Source organism: Anas acuta, chromosome 2 (genome assembly GCF_963932015.1).
Source record: "Anas acuta chromosome 2, bAnaAcu1.1, whole genome shotgun sequence".
Classification (NCBI taxonomy): domain Eukaryota; kingdom Metazoa; phylum Chordata; class Aves; order Anseriformes; family Anatidae; genus Anas; species Anas acuta.
This window is the reverse complement of record NC_088980.1, coordinates 81,273,858-81,288,635: the sequence shown is the minus strand read 5'-3', so window position 1 is coordinate 81,288,635 and position 14,778 is coordinate 81,273,858. Positions and strand designations below refer to the sequence as shown.

At 42.7% G+C, this 14,778-nt stretch overlaps 1 long non-coding RNA gene across 2 annotated transcripts in view; it reads left to right on the top strand.

Moving 5' to 3' along the window:
* Positions 1-1,507: 1,507 nt before the first annotated feature.
* The window catches only part of LOC137850691 (uncharacterized), a 31,304-nt gene continuing 18,033 nt past the window's right edge, over positions 1,508-14,778 (top strand). Inside the window, exons 1-3 of one of the 2 annotated variants that reach the window (XR_011092747.1) lie at positions 1,518-1,678; positions 2,054-2,171; positions 4,093-5,729. This is a non-coding gene — a long non-coding RNA (uncharacterized lncRNA). Of the gene's footprint in view, positions 1,679-2,053; positions 2,172-4,092; positions 5,730-14,778 lie in introns of those variants that run through there. The other variant, XR_011092748.1, reaches the window with a different exon arrangement.

The window sequence follows — 14,778 nt, the reverse complement described above, 5'->3', positions numbered from 1 at the left end:
GCACCAGCTTCAGCACCCAGCTTCTAGTGTGCAGAGTCTGTTAAACAGTTTTCAGAGGCTTTTAGATAAAGAAAATAGTTGATAGAAGACAGATGATGCAAGAAGAAAACCCAAATACACACTGAATCTTGAGTAAAACCATCCTGGCATCGGCTTTGTGCATGTGTTTTCAAATTAAGTTAAAACAAAACAAAACAAAACAAAACCAAAGAAACAAACAGGATTATTCTCTAAAATCTCTTACAGCATAAGTCGGAGCTCTATGTGAGGCTTTGTGTGTTCTGTTGCAGCTACTTTTGACACAGCCTGGCAAAAAAAAACAATGTTTGGCCACAATTGCAGTATGTGTTTATAAGGACTGTGAGATGCTGAGCCTCCTTTGGCTCCCCTGGCATCTCACAGGAGGCTCTCAACTGCTTGGAGGCACTGGTCCTCCATACAAAGCTCTTGTAACCTTAAAATGCCTCTAGCATCATGGGGGGCTGTAAGCAGCTTCGGTAATTTCCATTGGTAGATAAGCTTCATTTATCTTTGCAGTTTAGTTTGGAAACCATCCATTGGTAATCATGACCTCTTGCTTAGCTGTATCACCTTGTACTAATCAGACTGGAGAGAGAAGTAATTGCATGTACCAGAAGCCAAATTCATTACGTAAAATGAAAACAACAAAACAGACAAAAAATATCACCAGCACCAGCAAAACAACCATTGTCCATTATTTTCCCTTGTAGATATTAAAATTGAGTTGAACAGGATCCATGACTTCTGCATGAACATAAGCTCTTACCAACACAGAAGCCTACAGAAATTTGTCAAGTTTCTTTTTGTCTCGAGGGAGCTGGCTACGGTGGCTGGGCACGCAGAGATACCACATGCTGCATTCAGCGGTCTTGAAGTGACCTTCAGACATAAAAGAAAGCAGTGGGTGTATGTGGAGGGGGCACAAGGGGGCACATGGATGGCTTGGGAAGAGAGGGATGCAGAAATAAGGGAAGGATTGTAATGCAAGCAGAGATCTCCAGGGATCGTTTCAGTCTTGAGGCTGCAGTAAGTCATCTTTGTCAGAGTGAGAGTGGACTTGGGTTCCCTTGTATGGATGTTATCTGGGTGCTAAATTGCTGTTCCTCACCAGTTATCCTGCAAGGAATGGTATTGGTCCTGCTTGGTCCTGTTGGAAGGAGCTTTGTGTGTCTGATCAGGAGCCCTACTATAAAATGAGTGTGCTGAATGTTGCAGAAACAGACATTTTGCAGCAACAAAATCTGTGGTGTTTGTCCTGTAAAAAGCACTGCACAGCTCATAGGATCTATCTATTCCAGCTTCTGTTTCACTTAGTCCCCCATGCATCTATCTTTCACGGTGTGCTCCATTTCATACTCACAGGTTAGGAATGCACACAGAGGCAGGTGCCAGGGCCCTGAGGGCACTAATTGGCTTTGATTGCCCTGACTGCTTGCACCGCCACACCCTCTCACCACAGCTCTCCTTCAGTGCAGCCCTTTAAGAAGCCTTTAGCTTCTTCCTGGGCTGTTCTGTAAGAGTGTGGACCTTCAGTCTGGCTCCTAGAAGCTCTTAGGCTGCCATCTGGGTTGGCTGGTGCGCATCCTGGTGCTTGCTGGAGGGCTGCTGAGACCCCTTGCTGCACCCAGCAGTGAGTTCCCTGGATCTGCTTGCTGTGGTAAACCTCATCTTTACAAGCCTGTGCTGATACAGATGTCAACTGTTCTGTTATAGTGGAGTGCTTTCTAGGGATGTCTAAAGAAATGGATACTTGGGAATATTTCTTTGTGTCACGTATAAGCTTATAGTGTAGTTAGTTTTGTCTGGAGAATACAACTCCTTGTTGGCTTAACTTCTAGAGAATGCTGATGTGATGCTGATACTTATAAAGAATTAATGACTGTCCTGCTTTCAGCTGGGATAGAGTTAATTTTCTTCCTAGTAGCTGGTTACAGTGCTGTGTTTTGGGTTTAGGAAGAGGATAATGTTGATTACATACTAACGTTTTAGTTATTGCAGAGCAGTGCTTGCACTGAGTCAAGTGCTTTTTCAGCTTCTCACGCTGCCCTGCCAGGAGGAGGCAGGGGCTGCACAAGAAGCTGGGAGAGAAGGGAACCAGGCCAGCTGACCCAGACTGGCCAAAGGGATGTCCTGCACCGTGTGGTGTCATGGTGAGCAATAAAACTGGGGGGAGATGGGTGGGCAGGGGGGTGCTGCTGCTTGGGGACTGGCTGGGCATTGGTCAGCAGGTGATGGGCAAGTGCATTGTGCATCTCTTGCTTTGTGTATTCTATTATTAGTAGTATATTCCCTTCCTTTTCTGTCCTGTTAAACTGTTTTTATTTCAACCCATGAGTTGTACATTTTTTTTTTCCTCGTTTCTCTCTTACACCCAGCTGGGGGCAATGGGGTGAAGGAACAGCTGTATGATTCATAACTGCCTGCTGGGTTAAACCACAGCAGTGGCTCTTCACATTTTAGTCTAAAATGATGAAGTATGTTCACATGTAGCTTCTAGAAATAATCAATTTACTGTCTTTGAGGTTGATGCTTGGTTACTGGGAACTTTGCTTCTGTTTCTCTTCTGATGGGACATTACTGCGGAGGCTGCGTAATCACTGACTGCTGGTTATCTTCAACGTGCAAGCTAGGGAACTCTTGGAATAAACAATTCTGATCTCCTTCCTACTTCATCACTACTGGAGCACAGTCAGGAAAACATTATAATATCCCAGGGTTTGGCTGTGAACTGGCTGGGGGGGCTGGGAGTCCCATTCCCCATATCCAGGAGGCAGTAAGGGCGTTTAACCCATCTTGTATTGCAATGCAGAGATCGGCAGTTTGCAGGCTGTAAGAAGACTTCCAATTAGATTTGTCTCCTCCGTGCTTAACAACCTGAGAAATAATGAAGGAGGAAAGCCAGATGTGGAGGATGGGTGGTTAGATACATGACTGAGGAGAGAAAAAGCTGGCAAATATGTGTAAGCAGGTGTTAGCAAAACAGGAGCAAGATCTCCAGCTGAGGGATACAGTAACTGATACTACAGCTATATATAGTGAACTAACCAGATTTTGGCTTAAGCTTTTTTAAATGTTTATATAGAAAACACACATTATTTTCCATAGACCTACAATGCCAGCCAGGATTTTTATGAAGTGAGCAACAGGGCAGAGAAATATACTTCGGTGAGTCAAGAGAGTTGCCGAAGAGCTACATGGCTGTGATAAATAGAGAAGATGGAATTATTGCTTTTGACATCTCTGAGATTGCAGATCCAGATTCAGGGATTTAGACTGATCCGAGACTGTCAGGCACTGCAGTACCTCCTGGAAGAGCAGGATTTTTATGGGTAGGTAGAGTAATTCAGGTTAATGAGGGAAGCAGGAAGCAATTAGAATTTAATGTGCAAGCTTACTAGGCATCGAAATGGTGATTCACTAATAGCTGCAAAGGGAGATAGATATCTTTTGTGCTTTATATGCAGTTAGATGTGCTCATCAGGAACCTCCCTTAACACATCTAATTACCCGAAGAGGGAAAATATCCTGCCTGCGTACAGCAGTGTTACCCTTTTGGTCTGTGAAGCATACTCAGACATAACACCCGTGAAATGGGACTCCAGGCTGCTGGGCTAAAAATAGCTGCCTTCTGCTTATGGCTGCTGCAGGGACCACAGCTACAGCTTGGGAACAGAGACACTGATGGTACTTAGGAACGTTGAATTTCTGGTTAAGGGAAGCTTATGGGGCATGCATGTGAAGGAAATGTTATCCTGAGCAATTAAAACCTGCAGCTGGCTTTCTAGTCCATAGGCTGTTTCCACCAAGTGAATTATTCCTATCTCATTACCTTTCCACCTTGCTGCTCACACACTTCACAAAGTGGTGAAATTTAATTGCTGCTGAGATCAGGATTCACGTGCCCCTGCCCTGCACATTGCTATGTGGTATTTAGATAGCCAAGCTCTTCCACCTCAACGTGAGTGTTAGCACAGGGCTCAAGCAGGGGCTGCTGTTCAGTCACCTGCTGTAGACGCCCCCCTTTTACTTGCCACCCTGCATATCTAAGGGGAGGTCTCCTTTTCTCTCTAGGCCCACTGCAACTTTAAACCTTTTAAATGACTAAGGCCTTGGGGAAAGGATGTGATGTACAATGAGCAGCCCTGATTCCCTAGGGCCCGGTGTGACAGTGCACCCGCTTCTGTCTGGCAGCCGAGACGATCACCAGATTGCTGTGCTGGGAGGACAGTCTGCACAGGAGAGGCAGGAACATCTTTCCTTTGGCTATGATCAGTTGCCTAAGAAATGCCAAGCCTGTTCTGGGAGGCTTTTGGACCAAAATTCAAAGTCCTTGTTCCATTTCAGCTGCAGAACTGAAGTGTGTCCTGTGACCTGTTGCAATTATTGCTGTTAACAATCTTTTACATGCTCTGTGCAGATGCTTTATGGATCTCCCTGCACCCAGGTAGGGACAGTCAAATGCAGAACTGATGTTAAATGTTCAAAGTGAGGAAATTAACGTGCTTGTTTTCATTTTATTCTATTAGTACCAGTGTTTCTTAAACTTAGATGTGAGACTGGAATCTGATTTAAAATAAGCATTTTAGCCAGTTTGGAAAATGTAAATGTATAATGAATAGGTATGATATATGCAACTGCAGTGCTACAGAGCAGAAAAGGTATGAATAGATATTTTAATATCTTGTGTGGCTTCTATGCCAAGAAGCCTGGTGGTTTTGACCTCCTGCCTTTCCAAGGTACCCTTAGCACCCTGTAGAAGTTTAGATTTGCAACGTGCTTAAGCATGCACTATAGATCTTAAATTGAATTTTATTTCTCACTTTCTGTGCCTGTACCTCAACACACAGCTATCAAAATTGTGTTAGCACTCTTTTTGGAAAGCAATATTGCAGGAGTAATTTTCTGAAGCTTAGTGAGAAGAAAAGTACAGGTCTTCATCTTTACAGCTTGGCATTGTAAAATTGTTGCTAAAATACCCATTTAAAAAGGAAATCCTGCTAGCTGAGGCTCAAACTAGCTATACCAATGCAAGCAATTTAAATTGTTATACTTTCTAGTAAAGATTATTCTTGCTGCTTCTATATGAAAACATTCTTTCTTTGAGTTTCTAAATATATTTGGACAAGGCTTGGGAATGATATCTGATGCCCAATTTTATATCCTAGTGCTAGTGCATTATTTGCACTAGCACAGAGGAGGATCAACTTCTCTTCTGTAGTCAGTCTTGTCCCTGCTCTGTATGTGAAGCCTGGTAGCTTGCTAGGGAAAATGGCAAACTTCCAGAGCCTCCCAGCCAGGGCCGTCACTGTTGACATTTTGGTACAGTGAGGGAAGAAGCAGGGTTCCTTTGCTCTCGGGAGGAAACTTTATCCCTTTCTAGAGCAAGAGAGACTCTCAGGGAGCATCTAAGTGACAAGATGAAGGTCATGCACAGGAAATGTGGGGACACAGCTGTCCTGCCTCCTCAGCTAGCAGTGGAACAAACTGGAGTCTTCACTTCTTCTCTTCAAAAACAACTCATGCTTAGTTCTCTTGGATTTGAAAAATATTATTATAATATATTATGCTCCAGACTTGGAGATTGGCTGGAAGAATCAGTCTTCCTGATTCCTCAGCCTGTCTGTCAGGGAGCAGTGGGGCTGAGGCTGCCCCTCAGGGCAAGGGGAGCTGGGAATGAAGGTGAAGCAAGGTTGGCAGGACTGCTCCCTCGTGGCTGGGTCCCAGTCCCACGGTGCCCAGGCACAGAGAGCAGAGCAGGTTGGGTGGCAGTGACCTGGGCTAGGCAGGAGTCCAGCTGGTCAGGCAAGCCCATGGTGGTGATGAGGCCTGGGGCTGGGAAGTCAAGTCATTGGGTCAGGGTCTGGGCTGGTGAGGAGCAAAGGTGGGCACAGGGACACCTACAGCACAGCTCAGGAGGGGACTGACAGAACATCTGAGATGCATTTCCCAAGGGAAAGAGCAGGGGCTCTCAGCAAGACTTCTCCCAGCTTTGTTCCCAGCAGTCAGGCCCAAGGTCACACAGCTGCACGGTGTCAGAGCTGGCCTTGAGCAGCAGCTGTGAAACCTCTGGGAGGAGGAGGAATCAAGGCTACCTAACAAAAACTCCACCAGAAAGTTGGTAGGGTTATCTGAGAGCCATGTGTACAAGGCTACTGCGGAGAAACAATTATTTTTCCAATAGCTGTAGAGGAAACCAGAGAAATTCTCTATTCTTTTAATCCGTGAGTCAGGAAATGATCAGCCTGAAGTCTGAATTAATTATGGAGCAGGCTGAGGTGTACAAACAAAGAAAACAAAAAACTATCCAATGTCCAGGTCTGTCTGGTGGTATTCACCCAAGTGATCTGGAGGGACTCAGAGTTAGACTGAGGCACAGAGAAGGACCTGCTGTATTTGAGACAGTAATAATAGAAGATGAAATTCAATGCAGGTAAATGTAACTCCTGGATAAAAGTAATCCTGGCCTCATGTATAAAATATTGAGCTATGGTATCATTTTTGTCACTTATGGGTGACACTGGGGGGTTTATAATACATAGCTCCAACAGCTCAGTGCTCAGTAGTAATGGGAAAGAAGATTAAACGTTATTACTTCTAGGAAAGAGAATAGAGAATTTTTTTAAAGCCATTGTATAACTCCAAGGTTCACCCTCCTCTGTGCAGTTCAGGTCCTCTCCTGTCAAGATGTACTGGAGCAGGAGAAAGCCTGAAGAGTTACATGGGGGAGTTACAGGTAGGGAGTATTAGGGTGGAAGGGCTGCATGAAGGGTATTTACTCTTCCCTATTTACAAGCCCAGTTGGAGAAAGAACCCTGAACTAGGAGGACCAAGGTCTACTCAGATGTGACTTGCTTTTTTTGTTACAGTTTTACACAGGTGCATGCCTTTATTTTTTTCCTTTTGAAGATGATCCAAGTTACTCCTTTAAATTCGATGTACTTCTGTCCTAGGCATGGCACAAGGTTGTCTTGCACTACCATGAAAATTCAGTGTTGAGTCCTTTGATTCCCCCAGAAGTTCAGAAAAGCTTTGACTCTACATAGGTGCAAGTCTTCAGAGAGTACAACTGTAGTGCTACAGAGCAACCTTGGATGAAGTCCTCTATTTTGTCCAGTTAGGAAGGTGAGCAGCCAGCCCTCCAGCTTCAAGAAACCATGGCTTTCTCTCTCACACGATCCCCAAGCCACCGGGAATGTTCTATGAAGATAAGCTGCTGTCTTGCTCTTCATGTACAGCCTTCTTAAAATGTTTGTTCCTTTCTATCCTTCTACTTTCGTGTTTTGAGGGAATTTGCCACGAGCAGTTTCCATGGTTACGAGGACACAGCTGCTCTTGGAGTGAGAAATCTGCAGAGAGCAAATGCACAAACCAGCACATCCGGGACAGGGGAAATGTGCTTTGTAGCTGTAATGGCCATTCCACCCTAGGTAAAAGCCAATGGGAAATAGAGGAAAATTGACGTTATTCTCAACCCTCTTGTCTTGCTGTGAAATGTAGTGCTCTCCTTTACCATTAGGTCTTTTCAGATTGCTGGAAGCACTGTTATTTCTGTCGTGGCTCGAGTATTGGAGGGCAGGAAACCGTCTGTGTTGCAAAATACACTATTAAACTAAGTTGTGCTATTTTGCTGTGTAAGGAAAAAGTGCTTTCTCTCTTTTGTCCAGGATTATTATTGCATTTTATTTGGAGGAAAGAACTGAATGCAAGTGTAAAATCTAGAATTTGGAGAGGGATACAGTGGTTTTCTCCTTGCTTTTACCGTCCTTGGTTGCACTGGCAAGTACTGGGGGCTCTCTGTACAGTGCTTGTTTTTTTGAACCCAGAAAGTGTTGGCCACATCTAAGGGAGCATGGCATGTTTTAAACCTGTTTGTTACTATGCACAAAAGTATTAGTGTGAAGAAGCTGTTTTCACACATTAACTGGTTGCTGTAAACCTGAAGCAAGCCTTCTTCACCTGATTGTCACTGAAGAAGTCATTGCCTCTGCAACAAAATTTTAGGGAGCCTAGACTACAAAAGCAGAGGGTGAATTAGCAGGCCTTTCTGAAGAGGCCAGTGCAGAGCCTCTGCATGCATTTGTAGCCAGGAGAGAGGAGGTAGGGGAATAAACAATCTAGCCTTTACTAAAACATGTTTAGTCAGGAGTGCTAACTAGCAACTTTGGCAACTTCAGGCAACAATCCACCAACTTTGGTTCATGTTCTCCTGCAAGAACTATCTAAAGTGAAGAGAAAAGGAAAAGAAAGAGCAGATAAATGAAGAAAAGCTCTACATGAAAAGTTAGGCTTAGCAATGACTTCTCTTGTTTTCTTCCTCCACAAGGTTGAACTGTAGCTGTTTACCATGTTAATGCAGGGCTGTTGATGCTTGCTCAAACAACATTTCCAAGGTGAGTGCAGCTGCATCTCATGGATGATGATAAAAGCACTCAGGGGACTAGATGGTGCTACAAGCAAGATTATCAAAGGCTTTGTGCTAATGTATTTAATTTTCATTAATTGTTTAAAAAAAAAAAAAATCCCTCATTCAACTACTGTTAAAATGAGCCTTTGGGCTAAATACACCCCGAAAGCTTCCCCATTTCTTTTAAATGTATTTTCTGACTTTTTATAAAGCCCAGGTTGCAGATGTCTTGTTTGCAATTTCTACAGCTCTGCAGTACTTAAGAAAAATAAAATGAGTTTTTGATGGAAGGAGCAGCTAACCATTTAGGGGAGCTTACCAAGCAGTAAAACACTGCAAATGGCAATAAACATTCGCATCCTGAAGCAAAATACTTCCAGACTTTCATATTCCAATGAAATTACTGAAATCCTTGCTATTTCTAGCAGGTGGTGGCTTAACAGCGTAAGTTATTCATATTTAATATCGTAGTCTTGTAATGCTGTTAGTGCTAAAGAGTCAAGCAACTACTTGCAGTGATGGATGAGTTTCAGCTGAGCATGAGGCTGGGTGCAGCTTGCTGCTGGTGCTCGGCCACCACAACAGCCACCTACAGCTGTGAGGCTCTCCCAGAGAGGCAGCAGCTGCTTGATGGGGCTATTCCTTGGCAGTAATTTATTGATGGCATTTATATGTGATTTGTTGATAGAGAAGTCTTAATGATCTGATAGAGATGTCTGCAGTGGTTGTTTCCCACACTGCTGGCAACAACAGGGCACGACCCTATAAATTCCCCCAAATTTGGGGAGAATAGGGACTGCTGTACTGTGTACTGCAGTAATTGTATGTGTGGCTCCTTACTGGCATTTGGCTGGCTCTGTGGGGTTTTATCTGTTTTATTTCATCCAGAAAACCTCTTACAACTTTGCCTTCATCTTTGAAAGACATGCAGCAGCTTTGGCAATATGTGGGGCTGTGCTAGCCCACAATGATCAAGGTGAACCTCTAGGAACAGATAACTAGGGAAAAAAGAAATGGGTCAGCTAGTGCCCCAGAAATGGTTCTGCAAAGGACAGCAATATCTGTGGCTGGTTCATTTTTACCATCCTACTCTGTTGTGAGAGGAACCTCTGCCAGCTGTGTGTTAAATGAGATGACTAACATCTGCCACGTACTCATTAAACATTGTATGTTTATGATACACCAACTCTCTGCCAACTCTAGTACTAATTAGGATCTCTAATGAGTGTTATTCTCCTCTTAATTAATATGAGCAGAGTAGAAACTTCTGTAATACCTACGTGACTAAGGAGCGCACATCTGCTTTTCCAAAAGCAGCTTAGAGACAAGTATTTGTATTGGACTAAAATGGTGTACAAACAGCAATGTGCTTTTGAAAGCTGGGACACAGGCCTGGCTGCATGAGGGGCTGTTGACTGGCCTTAGTGCTATTCTGCTGCAGTGAGTTTGGTTATTATTAAGGTAGGCTGAGTTTCCTTCAGCTATCTTCTTTCCTCTGACTTGCACCTTCCCCCAGAACACAAATGACTCTATTCTGGAGAAGTCCTGTGCTTTAAAACTGAGTTGTTATTCCAGAATCAAACTTCTTCCATTTCAGGAGTGACCACGCAAAGGAACCTGCAGTACTTGAGTTTCTCACTCATAAGCTGGACTCTGAGCTCCTGGCAATACAGGATCATGTTGTTAGAAGGGCTTTTGGTTATCTCAAGGCAAAACTGCAGAACACAGCAACTGTGACTTCACTCTGTCAATTGTCACTCCTGACAGTCAGCCCTCTGCCCCATGCTCTATATTTTGAATATGAGTATCTGTATAATTCATTTGAAAGCTGGTTGCTGAAGCACGGAAAGTTCAAGACAGTCTTGCAGAGGGATACTGTGGACATCTGTAGCTGTATGTTAAAGTCATCACATCAAATTCTTCCAGGTTATCAAGCTGTGACCTGGTATGCATTGAAATTATACAAAAAGAAGAAAAAGCCTTTTATTATCATTATTTTTTACAGAAAGCATTTCTTAAGGTGCATGTAGTGGAGTAGAAGGAAATCTGTGAAAAATCAGCACTAGAGCACGTGCAGTTGTTTCAGATCACAATGCTGCATTTTCACTAGGGCAGAAGCTGCGAATCCGGCTTTGTACAAACACGACATGTAACCTTGATGATCACTTTTGGAGAGCAAGTCCCTTGGGTCAGTCTGTCTTAAGATGATGTGCGCAGAAAAGCATGAAGGGGAACAGTTGGGGAAAAGGAACTTGTTCTCAGGACTTTCTTAGTTGCTGATCAAATCCAGCATGCTTCTCATTGAGGCCAAGTCTCTTTGGACACTGGACAAACAAAGAGATGATTTGGGGATCTGGCAATGTGCTCTCTTAAAGGAATATCATCTTTTCAAGCTGACAGAGTCTAAAGTTCTGACTTTTCTTCTAGCACTGAAAAAAAAAAGTTAATTTAAAAATATTTTAAATGTACTTTTAAAGATTTTTCTCAAACTCACTTTTAGCTTTTACAGATGTATGTGTATATATAAATAAAAATTGACTAAATCAAAAGAGAAGAAAAACCCCATAAAAAAAAAAAAAAGACAAAAAACATTGTTTCCTTTTCTTTCTAATTTAAACATTAAAAAAAAATGCAGCTTCAAAAGTTGCAAAAGATCTAGGTGTATAAAATAACCTCTGGAGCTTAAAAATATCTAGCTGATAGAAGGAGAAAATGTGACTGCTCTTGTATCAATGTGCCTACCTCTTTCCCCAGAAGCTTGGCTATAAATCTTTGCAGGGTCAGCTCAGCCTTTTTCCAGTTGCAGCAGATAAATGCTATGCCGTTTAAAGTGCAGGGGCTCTTGGATGAAAGCCAAGGTCTTGATCCAGCTCCTAGTGAAGCAAGCGGAACGATGACCATTAACTCCAGAAGAGCTTTAGAAATGATTCATGGCCCATGACACAAGGCATTAAAGGAGCCTTCTGCAGTATCTAGCCTTGCCCTGACTCTCTGTAGTAATGCACTGCCTTTTTTTTGTTGTTGTTGTTGGGGAGAGAGCATTTTTGAAATAACTTCATGTATTTGGGGAACCGGAGTTCTATGGGCATAAAGCCCAGGAAAAAAACATACGCAAAGTATTTCTAGCATTTGAGGGGAGATAGTGGAGACAGGCCTGCTAAGGCACAGGCCAGACACAACTATCAGTGAGGGAAATGTGCTCTGTTAAATGCAATGAGCTCTTGGTAATCCCAGGCTATATACAGAGAGGAGAATATATGTTGGGTAGGCCATGGGCTGCTGCTGGGCAAGGAAGGTGAACACCTGTGAAATTCCTTAAGGTGTGGAAAGACTGAGTAGTAACTAGGTGCTGAAGCAGAGCTGAGCATGTCTTGTGCTGAGCTGGTTGTAGGAAGAGACCCAAAGGTATTTCTTCCAGCTGGGTTTGACTTACCAATTAAGTTAATGTGCTTGGTGAGGGTCTAGTGGGCTTTAGAAGTAGCAAGTAAATCCGCACAGTTAGAACCAGGTACAAATTTATTCAAAGTCAGATAGCAGAGCTATTCCCATCTGCTTTTTTTTCGGTGTTATGGATAAGAGGTTTCAATTGAGTTACTTGTAGAGGTATCCCAGCCTAGTTTGAGAAAATAATGAGCTTTTGTTGCTGTAATCCAGAAGTACTTTTGATAATAAGGATGACTGATTCTCAGATTAGTTAGGCTTCCCATCAGATTTAGTGTTTCCATTTAGAAGCAAGTGCCAGGAAGGAGGCAGATACAGTGTACTTCAAATGCAAAGGATGTATCTCTGTTCAAAGGAAGCGTAGCTAGTTTTGATTTGATCTTCAAGCATTAGGTGAGTATATGTTCCCTAGAAAATAGGTCACAGCAAGACAGGCAGCAAAGTTTAAAGGAGAGAAAGATGAGCTGTAGTGACTTGAGAGACAAGCTTTTGGTGTTCAGTAGATGAATGACACTAACTGGCAAAAAGCTTACTCCCAGTCAGCTGTAAATATTAATGCCTTCCGTATTCACGTCAGACAGCCTTTTACTAAAACCTACTAAATAACAATATTGCAACCTGCATTTCTTAGTTTGGAGGGCTTTGAGCCTAATGTGGCTGTCTGGCACAAAAACATAAGTGATCATGCTTTGGTCACTTGAGTGAGGAATTCCAGGTCTGATTTATGATCTGACTTCCTGAATGTGACAGACACCCCTCTTCAGGACAGCAGCTCACTAAACACATAAAATAAGCACCACCATTACTGCCTAGCTGTAAAAATCTATTTACTCAGTGGATGTATTTCCCATCCTAGCTTGTCCCTCAGTTTTTCTGTGCTCAGAATCTCTGAGCAAGCATTCTCCTCTGAGAATGCTTTTTCTTGAGTCCTCCCTCTAGTCATAGTACTAGTGATGGTCTCACACTCTGGTCTGCCCTAAAGCTCCTTGTCTTGTCAGAAGTGCATGCTTGAGTACACAGATTGATCCCTACCTCAAAGAAAAATGTGATGGGCTGCCACGTTTTCATTGGGAAGATAGCGTGGGTCTTCAGTCCTGCTGTGTCCCTTGAGTATTTGTGGGAAAACCCATCTGGTTTAGGAGCACCCCAAAAGACCTGCTTTGGGTATAGTGAACACTTGCTTCAGTTTAATATCTGTGTCCTGGTAACCTGTGATTGACTGTTTTTGGTGTTTTCAGGTATTTCTGTCAGCTCAGTTCCTTGTTCCTTGCTTTTCTGCTTAGTTCTTAATGATTTCAAACACATTAATGTGGTGCCAAAACTGAATGGGACTAAGCTGATTTTTTCAAGGTGTGGCTCCTGTGGGGGTGGTGGTAATGGTACTGAGCAGCACAAATGGCTGCATTTAAAAAGTCAGAGAGGTATCTCCGGAGTGCAAAAGAGTCAGGACCTTATGCTCTGTGAGCTCTATTTTCTCACTTTTATTATAGCTGTCCTACTAGTTTTCCCTGTAACAGAGGACTCTTATGATATTGAATTACTTCCTAGCTAATACATTATTATTGCAGCTGTTTGAGGAGTATAATTTGAAACATATTAGGTGATATAGTCAATATTGTGATTACATTTCATTCTTGTTTGCAATTATTCCCTAATAATTACAGTATGGCAATCTGGAAAGAGTCCACCATGTCATTCTTATCAGCATAATGCTGTTCCTAGGGAAAATATGTGCTTAGGATGAGCGTTTTCTTGTATGGCTGAAGGAATGATTCTTCAGAGTCTCAAATATAAACAGTTGAGTCAAATATATGTAGGCAGTTGTACATGTGTATTTGACTTTTCACCAACCTTCCCATATGCTGAAGAACCTTTATACTTTAAATGAAGAACTAGAGAATTTGGTTCTAAATACTGGGCTGGAACTAAAATCAATTAGCTCTGTCCCAGCCATTTTGTTCCTTGGCTGCCTCTCACTTTGCACTGAAAATTACCTACAAGACCTTGAGGTTTGAGTTGACTTTTACTTTCTCTGTCCTTCCCATGGTCCTGAATGAGGTGGGTCAGTGGTATTTCAGTGAATGAAATCCTATATGACTTTCCAAATTCAAAATGCTTTAGCTGGTTCAGTCTTATTTGTTAACAAGTGTTTCAGATGTCTGTAAGTGGCTTTTCAGAGGAGCAATTTTGTTGACTGCTGTGTTGCGTTGCTGTCTTGCTGCTGCTTCATTGGCAAAACAGCACAGATATCCTGGGTAGTGATAAAAACACAGCTGTAAATGATGTCAAGCAATGGTCAATGCCACTTGGTGCCACAGGAAGAAAACGAGCTTCTCTGTCTATGCATTGAAGTTTATTTATAAACTTAGTGAATCACTGCGGTGGTCCCAGCTGTTCTACTGTTACTACTTGCCTGTTCTAAAAATTAGAAAAGGTTGAGAAATCCTTGCTGTTCATCAAACAGCAAGCCTGTTTCTGTAGTTCTGTCGTTTGCTCTTTATTAGCTTAGACTGGTAACATTTGAAAGGAATCTCTCTGTGGTAGCTTTAATTGGCTGTGAATGTAGTGTGAGTCGCAAGAGAAGTGATCGTGTTGCTTGAAGCAACCAATGAAGTCATCCTTCTCGTTTCTGCTCTTTCCATCTTGTAAATGTGACATTATTTTGGCTACCTGTAAGAGGTATCTTGTAAGCATTCATCAGGCTTTCCAATAGATCATGATTGTATGTTGATTTTTTGCTGCACTCCAAAGCCTCACATACCCAGGCAATAACTGAGTTTAGGTGACAAGTTATAACCATGAGAAAATGTTTGCAGAGACTGTGCTTTTACACTGATGAGGACTACAGCTTCATTGCTAAATTTATTTGAATAACAACGAAGAGCAATGTTGAACTGAGTGACTAACAGAGA